Consider the following 13,791-nt stretch of genomic DNA (forward strand, 5'->3'; position numbering starts at 1 on the left):
TTAAAAAGGCTGAAAAATAAAAACCAAAAAATAAAACATAGAACATGAAAAATGGCTTAAATAACCGTTTCAATATTAAACCTTTAAAAATCGAAAAAAAAAAAACCCATCTCACACCACGATTCGAAAGTAATAAGGCCGTGCTCTAATGAACTGAGCTAAGACGACGTTGACAAAATTAGGTCGTTTATTTTTTTTAATATTTAAACTAAATCATGTTCCGACGTCATTTGCGCATGCATAGAAGCAAACTTGTCATGAGAGGACGGTTTTTGCTGACCCCTCCCTGTAGAAAACTGATGATTTTAGGGTGAAGGAATTAACGCTGTTGACCAATTTTTCAATATTTGTCGGGCGAAGGATTGAGCTTTAAAATTATATCAATCTCGTGAAAATCCGTGACCCGTGTCAAAAGTTTTTGCGAGACATACAAACACACATAAAAACATACGTACATACACACATTTTCGCTTTTATATATATAGACAATGATAAATGGATTTTTTCGCTTTTATATATACAGATAAATGATAGATAATGACAAATGGAAAAAAAAATTATTGTAAAAATAAATTCATAAGAATACGATACTTATAAGGACATTTTATCAAGAATTGTAAATTAAAAAATTTTAAAATGTTCATTGTACAAGGATTATAACTATCTTTAAACTATTATAACACATCTCAAGGTTAGATTTTTCTTTATTAATAAATATGTATAATTTTCACTATCTTAAAACTAAAACTATATTGATCATTTAACTAATCTCGTCTTATAGTAAAAAGATAAATAATATTCTTTATATTTCAAACAGAATTGAAGAATTGGTAGATCAAATGCTCAACTCACTTTAGATATCTTTAAACAGTCAAGCCTAATTTTGGCCTAAGAAATTTATTTAGAAACACTGCGACTATATTTTAAATTTTATATATGATTTATAACGTTTTTTACAGAGTGATAATGATTATCTTATAAATCAGGCCACTAAAAATATTTTTTTTCAAAACTATAAATTCAATGTTCACAAACTGCGACTCCTTAGGCAATGAATCGGCTTCAATTCAAAAGCGATGATTTAAATTATTATAATGATCTTGATGTAAATATATACAAACTGCAATAATAGACACCTGCTTTTTCTTCCCACTACACCAGTAGAGAATTTTAAAAAGAAAACAACTTCTGTATAGCACTGATATACATTGTTACTTTCATAACAGAAACAAATGTGCTCTTTTCTTTGGGGGGGGGGGGGTGAAAATATCAAAATCACACACACACAAATTTTAAGCATTTAAAAATGTTTTACTTTAGCACAAAATTTTCTGTGCACTGAATCTTCCATATCACAGTACTTATTCTCACAGATAAGATAAAAGCTTACATTAACACAGTTCGATTAAACCGATACAGTGCTGCTCTAGCAGTATCAGAATTTTTGTAGGAATTTTTGACACCCCTAACACGAAACTGCGAATACAATATAAAAATCTCGTAATTTCTCTGTTAAAAGTGGGTTATTTATTTTCTTTATGGATTATACTTCCAAAATAAACTATTACAGTTGTTTTAAAAGTAATAAAAATATTTTTATTTTTTTTTTAAAACAGTAATGAATTTTCCGAACTCAATATTTTTCAATTTTTAAACTCAATATTTTTAAATTTTTAAATTTTAAAAATCTATCAAAATTTTTCTATTGATTCTATTTTTACGATATTTTCAGGGTCAATGTGAAATTTTATGTTCTTTCCAATAAACCGAATATAATATTTTAGACAAACGTTTTTTTTAAATTCACGCCCCCCCATTTTCACGCCCCCCCATTTTCACGCCCCCCCCATTTTGAAATGTCTATTAAAAAGTAAATAATTAATTTATGTTTAATAGGTTTATATATCACAAATTGAAGAGAAAAGGTCAATAAATAATATATTCAAATTTAAAACAAAAAAAAAAATCAGTTTTTTAGAAATTTACCTGTAAAGTCCGAAGTTTAAAACCTTATTTTATAAGAACACATTTTTTCTTTTTGTCTTTTTTTTTTTTTTTTAATGAAACCTTGGTCCTTGCTCCTTTAATTGAAAAAAAAATTAGGGCTTGAATTACATTTTTCGAGGAGTTATAAGCTTAGAAAGATAGGGGGTCGAATAATTTACGCCTCTCATTTTGAAATGTCTATTAAAAAGTAAATAATTAATTTATGTTTAATAGGTTTATATATCACAAATTGAAGAGAAAAGGTCAATAAATAATATATTCAAATTTAAAACAAAAAAAAAAATCAGTTTTTTAGAAATTTACCTGTAAAGTCCGAAGTTTAAAACCTTTTTAAAAAAAAAAAAACACATTGTTTTGTTTTGTTTTTGTTTTAAATAAAACCTTGGTCCTTACTCCTTTAATTGAAAAAAAAAATTAGGGCTTGAATTACATTTTTCGAGGAGTTATAAGCTTGGAAAGATGGGGTGGAATTATTCACTATTTTCACGAAATTTCTGACACTGCTAGTGCTGCTCACTGCGAACTAAAAAGACAATTGAAGCTGCAAGATTGGGTCATCAATCATGACTTGCACGTTTAAGATTTGCAATCATCAAACCACCTCCCTCCCTCAACCAGCAAACCAAACACTTTTTAAGAACTGCCTTCTTTTTTTTTTTCTTCAATTTTCTCATTTTCTTCTAGATGGAGATGGGGCATCCTATTGGATGTCAGATATTCACTCGCTATCTGATATATTCCAACTGAGAGATTTTTAAAAAGATTGTAACAGTCCCTTTAGGTGCAATTATTTGAATCTCTTGCACTTGATTCATTGGATATATTTGTCAGGTAGTTTTGAAATTCCTTTTTACGAGTCCGGTTGCTTCTATAATTACTGGGATGATGAGGATCTTAAGATTCCAGTTGCTTTTCATGTCGTACATAAGACCTTGGTATTTCAATATCTTTTCTCTCTCAGATATAACTCAGCATCATCGGTGACATTAACTTATACTCTTGAATACAACGTTGTGTTACTAACTACAAACTAAATATCTTGACACAAAAACAGACCATATGCGACATGGACACTGGGCATGAATAAAAATCGTTTCAGGAATTCCATCATCTATATTTGCAGCACCCACCAAGATAGATCTGGTTATGTCCTGGAGTATTACTATAGAGAAGAACTGCAAGAGTGCTTGCTTGGGGAATCTATAGTGAAGCAAGAGTTTCACAATCCTAACGATGACAGCTCTCCTCAATAGGCATTGCTTGAATTGAAATCAAGTTTATAATTTTGTAGTTTATGGACACGATTATGAACTTGAATTATCATTCTTTTTTTAGCTAGTTTATTTCTGAACTTGTTTATAACTATTACAACTATATTTTTATGGCCCAGTTTTTATTTCAGTGTCTCATGCGCATGATAAAATGGTGTCTTTGTTTTTATTACTAAAACCATAATTTAAGGGAAAATAACTGTTTAGGAGTATTAGTTAAATCATGCTACAATCTCATTTTATTCGAAACAATTCTTATTTCAGTCACCTAAATTAACAAACCATGCATTAATATGTTAGGAATAAGAATCGATAAAATAGGAAAATTACCCAAATGAAAGCAATCATGCTTGGAGTCAGTATCTGGAATTTTTACGTGTGAAATGTAACATCGAAAGTAATCACTGCTTAGAAAGTTTATTAGATAAAATATTATGGTTGATTGGTGCTAATAAATAAAAAATGAAACATTAAATAGTATTTATTAGTCATTAATCGAGAAAGGAACCCATTTTATCTGCAAATTACATTCAGTGCAAAACAATCTAAGATAAATAGTTACTTATATATGATTAGCTTAAACAACGGGCGTTGTCTGGGAGTATTTTTTAGTCCTAGCTTGGTTTCATTTTTTATTTATTAACACAGAATTTAATTTTTACATAATATTTTGAAAGTTAAATTTAATTTATATAATATTGTTTGATCATGAAATTATGTGAAGCAACTAATTTTGTTAATGTAATCTCATTTCTTAAAATTATTGGATGTAAATAGCATCTAAAAATTTCAATCTTCGATACGAGTTTTAATAAATAATTGCTTAATAATGAATAAAAAAAGGGGGGGTACAAACCACGCAGAAACGAAAAACACACGAGAGATGATCACACAATTTTATTGATATAGACACACATCATAATAAACAAAATCTCTACAATCATTTTGGCGAAACATTTACGAAAGAATATTTTTTAAATATTTATAAATTGAATAATATTATTATGGTGGTGGTAAAAAAAACAATAGTGAATTCATTTCATGACAAAGAACCATTACAAGAAATAAAAAATCCAATTCCTGCTTTAACCTACTTTTTCACATTCCTCAAGTGTTGGTATCACCGAAACAACAGAAATTTAAACAACGAAACATTATATAACGCACAACGCACAAGTACTGGTGTTCTCTCTCTTTCATCATTTTTTTTTATTATTACTATATTAATAAAAATTAATTAGACAACTTCAGGAGTTTGAATGTTTCTAGACTATATGTCACTTACATTTTTTTTTTTTTACTACTAATTGATTATTTATTGAAATAAAAAACGAAATCGCATATGGTATTAAAACGGTCCTTAAAAATCCTATTTAAAAAATGTAATTACCAAATTAAATCTACCAGAATGCATTTTGGGTTCTTCATAATAGGTCAGGCATTTTAATATTTAAAAGAAAAATTGAATTACTTTGTGATCCTTAGAAATGTTGGGTTTGTATTACTATACACATACATTCGAAAACGTTGTCAAAAAACAAATACATAGCAAATAAATGTTATCAAAGGCAAGATAAGTTACTTTTCTACCTAACTGGATATTCTTTTAGTGTCTTTATTTAATGGGTACTCATGCAGAGAGTTATCCGTGCTGAAATAATAACGTTATTATTTAAAAAGCCATTCTTAACATGGGGAGAAGAGTGTGTTTTGTACCTAATCTGTACGTTAACCTTACAATTGAATAAAAAACATAATAACTCATAAAACTTTAATTAAACGTGGAAATACGATTTAAAAAATAGCGCGGATCACTTTCTGCATTAGTACCATTTAATGTAACATGTTTATTCAGCTCGAAAAACATAGTGTGTGCCGATGTATTGGAAAATTAAAAATGACGCCCGACTCTCTCTTGAACACGATAAGTTTGGGAAAAGGGGTTAAAAATAAAATAAAAAACTTTACAAAATACTGTTAAAACCCCATCGAATATGTCAGCCTATGTTACGGTAACATTGAGTTAGTTTCTAACAGTATTTTGTGTAGTTTTTTCGTTTTTTTTTAACGCCTTTTCCCAAACTTATCGTGTTCAAGCGAGAGTCGGGCGCCATTTTTTAACATATTTTAAGTTTTGAAAGATATTGAGATCCAATAATTTTAGAAAAAAAAACAGCATTAACAAAATTAACCAGTTTTATCACAATTTGGTTCAATTAATAATTAAAAGGGTAAAAAAAAAAAAAAGTTAACTTTTAAAATCATTTCTTTAATAATTTGGGGGTTTGTTTTAACTCGCTCAATATATGTTACCGTGACATAGGCTGGCATATATTCGGCGGGTTTTTAACAGTATTTTGACTGTTTTTTTATTTATAACTCATTTTCCCAAACTTACCTTCTCAGAGAAAGAGTCGGCCGCCATTTTAAATTTTCCAATACATCGGCAAACACTGCATGTTTTTCGAGCTGAATAAACATGTTACATTGAATAAAAACACGAAAAACATATCCAGTTAGGTAGAAAAGTAACTTATCTTGCCTTTGATAACATTTATTTGTTCTATATTTGTTTTGTGACAATTTTTTCGAATCTATGTGCACAGTAAAACAACCCCTAATTTGGTTTTTAAAAATGCATGGTTAAAAAGAAATTAAAAAAATTAATGAAAAAAAAAAAAAAAAGGTTTCGGGGAACACCGATATATATATATATATATATATATATATATATATATATATATATATATATGTATATGATCACGATTAGAAGGGGGGGAAAAAAGAACGTTAACGTTGTAGCCAGATCATAGTGACCTTTTTATTTTGTGTGCGGGGGGGGGGGGGTAAATTCCCACTTTTAACTCGCACTGTGTGCCTGACCTTGTTATTGGGGGGGGGTAATAAACAATCTAATGTACTAATAAGATTTAAACTTAAAATGATCACACCAACTCTCCTTTTTGGCGGTGTCAACATAACATTGAGTTTACAATTTACATGTTTTGTACCCTAAAAGTGGATGAAATTTTGAATAGAAAAAATAACTTTATTTACCTGTCCCTCCCCCCCCCCATCACTAGCACTACGACTGAAGCACAGTTTTAGCCACATGCCAGTTTACAGTAGTGAATCCAGTTTCCAGAAAATGAAATGTGTGGAGGTGAGGAGGGAGTACTCCGGACGTGTGTAAAATTAGCCATGATCGACTCCATCAAGCTTCCGTAGATAAACGCTGATGCCATCAGCGTTTATCTACGGAAGCGTCCCAGGCGATCGACAAGAATCCAATCCCTCCTTCCGAAAGAAGGAGTAATGCCTGGGAGAATGGCCTCTTAAGACTGAATAGCAGCAGCGGCAGAGCGCACGCACGACAACCTGCCGGGTCGCGTTTGATTAGAAGAAGAGTAACAAGAAAGAGGTCTAAGTAAACCATAAACAAATCGAGATACCAGCAATCTGAAAAGACTTGGGTCAAGATCAAAGAGTAGCATCTGTTCTTCAGATGCTACACTTCAATTTCTTGCTCTCTGTTAGTGGAGGAGAAATCCTTCACGACTGAGACAATTTTTATTGTGTGTTCCTTTTCTCCACATTAAAAAACGACCCTGGTGTCTAACTGTCCTGTGGGGAGGCATTGTAAATAGGAACAATCTGAAAAAAAAATCGATCTGTTATTGTTGGCCCGTGTCTGGTTGGCGCAGATCACAATAAACGAAAGTCGAGTTAAGAAATAGGATAGAAACGACTGAATGAGAGATTTTAGTGGTGGTAGGATTGACAGTGTGCGAGGTAATTTAGTGTCGTGTCTCGTGATCTATCACATCCCGAAGAAAAATCAAATCAAATAAAATAAACACTTATTCGTATTGACCATGCCGGATTGACTGGGTTTCCTCATTTCAATTACTACAAACGTGGATAACGTGTGAAGTCGTTCCGTTCACTTCCTACACAAAATATTCCAGAGAACTAGCTATATACTTAATCAACGTTGCTTGGGAGACTTTTTTACTTTCATTTTTGTGTAGCTTTTTAGTACTTATACTACTGGGTTAAAATAATAACGTTATTATTTAGAAACTCATTCTTATCATGGGAAGGTGTTTACTGTTTTGTAACTATTGTGTACTTTCATCTACCAATTTAATAAAAAAATAAAAAAAAAGATATCGTAAACTTGAAAATACTATTTTTAAAATAACACGGTTACTTCTAAGCACCAAATTATTGATTAAACCAAATTGTTATAAAACTAATTTGTCTTAATGGAATGTTTTAAATCAATTCTAAAATTGGATAAAATAGCTTTCAAGACTTTCAATTCTTTGATATGCGAGAATTTGCTAAGAGTTTTAAATCATTCGACAGTTTATGTACTTTCAAATTCCTTTCAATTTTCGAAAGGTCGGTTTTTTTATTACTATTAATAAAAGACTAAGATGGCTGACTTGTTTACGAAATAAACCGAAATGTGATCTCTTTTTTATAAGAGTTTTAATGTTATTTTTTATATATTTTACGTTACTGCATTTTTGATTTTAAGATAATAATCAATAAGCCAGACGAGAAACACGAAGTGATCGCACTATTATATTAACATGGAGATTTTATAAAGGCGTTTAAAAATAGTATAGCAGAAACGTGGGAAACGTGTTTGTGGAGAAATCCGACATAGAAATTAATTCGTCCTTTCCATTGCTTCAGTTCTCTCTCTCTAGTGACCCCCTCCTCTAGTTAAAACTGCTACTATAATACCATTGTTAAAAAAAAATTCAAACCTATTATCGTTAACTCACACCAAATCTGTTCAAATAATAAGCGTATATAATCTCGATTGAGCATTAGTTTAATAATACAGCTAATGTATTCCACCTCAAAGCACGGAATGAAGTATAGCACATGGCAAAATCTTGCTACTACACTAGATCTTACGCACGTACGTACGCACACACAAAACATTTCATTTGATAAGCTTCAAACATTTCAAGCGACACAACATCGTTCAGCGAATAAAAGATATCTACAAGCACAATTTTAAAGATAAATGATATATTTACCAAAATGCTGCAAAAAAAAAAAATAAAGGTATATTCCTATGGTATCATCAAAGAATGGACACAGAAAAAAGAAAACATGCGGTGACTTATGTTAATATCACTAAAATCCGAAATGAGGTTCATGGCGACTACGAAACAACAGTCGAAATCAATAAGAAAATAAAAACAATTTAAAAAAAAAAAAAAAAAAAAAAAAAAGGGCGGAATAAAATAAACATGATATTTTATTTATTATTCTACTAAAAATTCTAAAATTGTAAGTTTAAAGTAGATTTAAAATGAAACCATATATAACGCGCTATTTTCGTATTTTTTCTCTCTGCTTGCTTACTGACTTAGCACTTGTAAGTTTACACATGTCTGACACATGTTAATTGAAAACAAATCTAAAACCGACCAGAAACAATAAAATTGTTAACCGTCACAATAAGATACGTAAACATATAAGCGAGATTTAAGTTAGCAATCGTCATATTTTTTTAGTTAAAAAAAAAAAACGATAAGGCATGTGTCTGCGCACTGGTTATGCAGCAGCTGCCACTGGCTACGACATCGAACAAAACATTCAAGCGATTTTCTCCTTCCTATTTTTTTTTTTTTTTTTTTTTTTGTGATTTATATAGCTGTTAGATCGAAAGAAATATGGAGGCAACGAGTTGATTATAATGTACAACACGTCAACAACAGCTGTTAAAGAATGACTCGAGTTGCAACGACAAATTCTGTCAAGAAGAAAAAATAGAATTGCATATGTGATCAGATTTTTATTTCGTGAACGACGATTGGTCAAGAAAACGTCCAACGCAATTTCACGTGCACCTCACTCACACCACCCACTCGACTTTAGTGCCAACCTTAAATAATATTTAAGAAAAAGACAAACAATTCAAATATTCAGATTTTTAGATGAAGATTGATAATTTGTATTCGGACTACTATTCTCATTTTGATTGTTTTAAGTCACAACGACATGGACTCATTGACGTAACGGTTTATAGCATTGGTTACCAACCACTTCTAAGTGACAGTTTTCTGAAAGTAGAAGTTCAATCTTTACGAGAAGCGACAAGTAAGAATAAGATAAATTAAAACTTCTACCCGCAATAAGAACAATTTACCCTCGTAATAGTTCGAAATTTCCTTAACGTTATCGATTTAGGCTACAAGATTTTCATGTTTGAAAATATGCAAGGTCGGAGGTTATATCGGCCGAAACGTTTTGAATAAAACAATCAAACTGAGAAATAGTAATGTGAAAAGTCTAGATAATACGATTAAAATTATTAAAAGTCATTTCAAACTATTTTTATAGCAAAAAATCGTGTTTATAAATTGTAAGGTTGACTTTATTTTACAATATATTCGGTACTTGTGCATTTTAACACCACGTGGAAATTTAGAAAGCCATTCTTAACATGGGGAGCGGTTTTACATGGGAACTTTACTAAAATGAAAAGAAGATGCTAAAATATACAATTGCCATATATATTTTAGAATATAGCCACTACAATTCGATGTTAGATTACTGTAAAGGGTTCACTAAAAATTATGAATAAAATAAGATTCAAATACATATTGAAACATGTTTTGATGTAGAAAAAATGAAGATCATTTATACTTCCGCTACTGCTACTACTATTATTGCGTAGCAGGAAGGGTTTTCACCAGAAGTGTTGATATTAAGAACTACCCCGAGGTCACGTTGTTGAACACGCATGTTTTTCTACTTACTTCAAACTAAATCAATCAGGACTTGACAATATAACGAGTTGGACTACGTTATGCATTCTTGCCAATTAGAACTTTCTTGTTTATAAATAGAAAAGTTAGCTGTGAATTTTTGATAAGTGACAGTGACGAATGTGTACAATATTCCTGTAGAGTAAATCCTATTTGAATCGCTAGCAAAATAGAAACTTAAAAAAAACTGTTCACAAGATCCTTTGCCACATTAAGTTCATGTAGCAAGGGTGGCCGTTTTTATTTTATGGTTAATAGACGGAAGGGGCATTTTCTTTTTAAAATAACTTCGCAGAATTTTTTAGCCAGGAACAAACTGTTCTGATGCTGCTACACTTGGTTTACTCCGTCTTTGCTTTAGTGAGGGATAAATCCTTTTAGATTGAAGCAATTTTAATTTTTTGTTCCAATCCAGAATGATCCTTTTGGGGGGAAGGCTGGATTTCCCCACACTAAAAATCGACCTTGTGTCGAACTCTGCTCTCGTGGGGGGAGGGGAAGGTAAGTAAAAGAGAACTTCATGGAATGACAAGGGTTAAAAAAAATCGCACGTTCTCTTTTCACAATAACAAAATTAAAATATCCAGTGGGGGGGGGGTAGAATTTTGAGATGTCTAAAATCAATGTCATCGCCGGTCAGTATCAGATAGATACAGACCATAACAAACTGGTCATTATGCTCGGTTCAGAAGGCCACTACACAGCACCTAATATTCCTAAATGACCACCAACCTAACTTGCTCAACGTCACTTTAAAGAGGTCTTATTTATCAAATCAAAATTATTGGCAACAAATAGTATAACTAATCTCAGAAAGGATCCAAAAAGAGTCTTCAATGTAATAGGCCTCGAACTATCAAACAAGTTTCAACCCTTGTTTCGTCGTTGAAATGTTGCATCTTTGTGTTTTACAAGTACTTTAATGGAATGTGTTCTGATAAACTCGTAGCTCCTGCATCTTGCCGACTAGTGCGACAAGCAGCAAAATCACAGCCCTTCACTGTAGAAATCCCTAAAAGCCTTCTACACTAATAGTTTATTCCCTCCCCATTTCCTGCTTCCTCGACTGTACTAACATGCAGAAATTTAAATGTAATGTAAACAGACATCTCATTGCTCAACCCCCTACATAATGCCCCTGTAGATATTGGCCCATATAGTAGCTTATTACGAGTGGCAATTGGGGTGAATTAGAATTAAAACAAAAAAGCATGTAAATTAACATTAACAAAAGAATCCGCATGTAGACATTAAACAGCTATTTTTTTAGAATCTGAAATATTGGTACTTAGTAGTATTAAGAAGAATTTAAAAAGTCAGTAAAAAAATCTAGATTCGTGTGAAAGACATCATATACATGATGTATATATGAGCAGACTCTAGTATTAACACCGTTTTATTTGTTTTTGTTTGCTTTTTTTTATATTTTTAAAAAAGTTAATACATTAACTACGAATGAATGTCTCAAGTTATGAGATTTTTATTTTGAAAAATGTGATTCAAAACTTTTCACGATCACATTACATTGACAATAAGTGAAGAGAGAGGACGAGAGCGGCAGTACACATCATTATTTTCGAATATCACGTACGTATTGGAGCATTTTTTTTTCACAGTTACTTATCAAAGTGTAGTATCTGTTCTTCAGATGCTCCACTTTCATTTCTTGTTCTCTTTCGGTGGAGGAGCAGTCCTTCACGACTGAGACAATTTTTTATTTTTGTACCTTTTCTCCACATTAAAAAACGACCCTGGTGTCTAACTCTGTCCCGTGGGGAGGCATTGTAAATAGGTACTATTATTATCTTCATTGTTATATTCACAAAGTTTCGAACGATCTAATCCACGACCTTCTTCGGCGCATCTTTTTAAATTTGTAAATGTTCTAGTTAAATCGAGCTAACTAATTCAGCTAAATTTTGAAGTGAAATAAATGCATTATAAAAATTATTTAAAAGATGAATATTAGTTTTCTGGGTCTATTTCAAAGATAATTAGTAAAGTACTAAGATATTGAATTAAATAAATGTGTGGTGACTCCTATGTATAATAAAAAAGAAATTTTTTTAAAATCAAAAAAAAAAAAAAAATCACTTTGTACAAAAAATAGCTTAATTAACCCCCAAAAGCGAGAGATTCTCGCTTCGTTCAACCAAAGGGAAACAAAGTCCTCCTCACATGAATTATACGAAAGTCCAGAATCTCAAACCTTAAACAGTCGAAAGCTGTCTGAAAATGACGTCAGGTAGTTAAAGGGGGGTAGAGGGTACAGTTTTTCTTTTCTTTTTTCTCTCACAGCCGTAAATTCCTATCGTGAATGTTTGTTTAATTTTTACCATTTTTTAATTTCATTGTTTTTTATGTTCCTGCTTTTAAATTAAAAAAAAGAGTTTTATTTTTCAAGATTATATAAAAATTATGTTACGTTTCACATTCATACAAGCAAGGAAAATATCAGAATCGTACATATAGAAATTATGCGAAATCTGTAATTTAAAAAAAAATATATATTTTTTGCAATTATAATTTTTGAGTGCGAAAATATGAAATAAACAATGCTTAATCAATAATATCAGTAGTTCGAGAAATTAATTTTTCTTCAAGTCATATCGAATTCATTAATTAGAGGCTTTTTTTGTAATGTTCCTGTAAAAATTTTTTTTTTTTTTAATTGTTACAATTCACAATGATTTATTTTCATTAAAAAGGCAAAAATAAATTCATGCATTTTTTTTTTACATTAATTAATAAAGATTTTCAAAATTTCTGTATATTTGGAGTATTTTAAAGAGTTGTTAGGGGTATTATATGGATACACGTCACCATTTAAATATTTCCGATTGGCATGAAATTCCATCAATAGTTATTACACACAAGCAAGATTCTCTGAATTTCATTTTCTTCCTGAGACCCCTTAGACTTTAAAGAGTTTTCTATAATGAAAATCATTTGATTATGATCAAAATTGAAATAAGGATTCTATGCATAAGGTTTAATATCATATTTTTCAATGATGCAAAACTGTTTTTAGGGGAATTTATTTTATCATTAACTAGCAGATGTACCTAGCATTGCCCAGTATTAAACGTAACATTAAATTTCTTTAAAAAAAGAAAGTAAAAAAAAGAAAGAAGTAAAAACAAATGGAAAGAAATTGAGACATGTGCATGCGAGTATTATGTTTTTTCTAAACAGTTCACTTCTTGTAAGTAAAAAAATACTTGAGCTGAGATAAAAGACAGTGAGTCAAGTACAAAAACCATTAGACCAGCTGGCCATGATCTTTAAAAAGTGTTTTAAAACCTACTTATTCTTAACATAAGGAAGCTATCATGTTTCATGGCAACACATGCACAATCATGAAATAGTTAACACGCAGATAAAAATCTGATGACGCCCAAATACCAATCTTCCAATTTTTACCCTTTAGGAGCCCTTTTTTCTGGATGAAAACGATTTAAAAGTTTTCCATACGTCTGATTACTCTATATACCAAATTTCAAGTCTATAGATCAAAGATTCGTTGAGTATATAGACTGAAAAGTGTCCTCACACACATGCTCACTTTCATAAATATATAGAAGACTAGTGGAATACCTATCATGAGATGGATATTCTATTAACATTTTATAAAATGCAAGTGATTTAGGGAAGAAACTATGAGAATAGAAAGTTTCCCAAAATCTGTGGATCTCTACACTTAAGGATGGGAT

The 13,791-nt window shown here is 30.9% G+C and overlaps 1 protein-coding gene across 4 annotated transcripts in view; it reads right to left on the minus strand.

The window, feature by feature from the left end:
- Window positions 1-13,791, minus strand: part of LOC145277034 (uncharacterized) — a 297,662-nt gene that overhangs the window by 192,714 nt on the left and 91,157 nt on the right. The window contains exon 1 of one of the 4 annotated variants that reach the window (XM_080128658.1): window positions 8,339-8,536. The exons of the other annotated variants lie outside the window; for them this stretch is intronic. The gene's annotated coding sequence lies outside the window, so the exon portion shown is untranslated. Of the gene's footprint in view, window positions 1-8,338; window positions 8,537-13,791 lie in introns of those variants that run through there. 4 annotated transcript variants of the gene reach the window in all.

This window comes from Euprymna scolopes, chromosome 5, assembly GCF_053919585.1.
Source record: "Euprymna scolopes isolate OS-2025 chromosome 5, ASM5391958v1, whole genome shotgun sequence".
NCBI classification, from domain to species: domain Eukaryota; kingdom Metazoa; phylum Mollusca; class Cephalopoda; order Sepiida; family Sepiolidae; genus Euprymna; species Euprymna scolopes.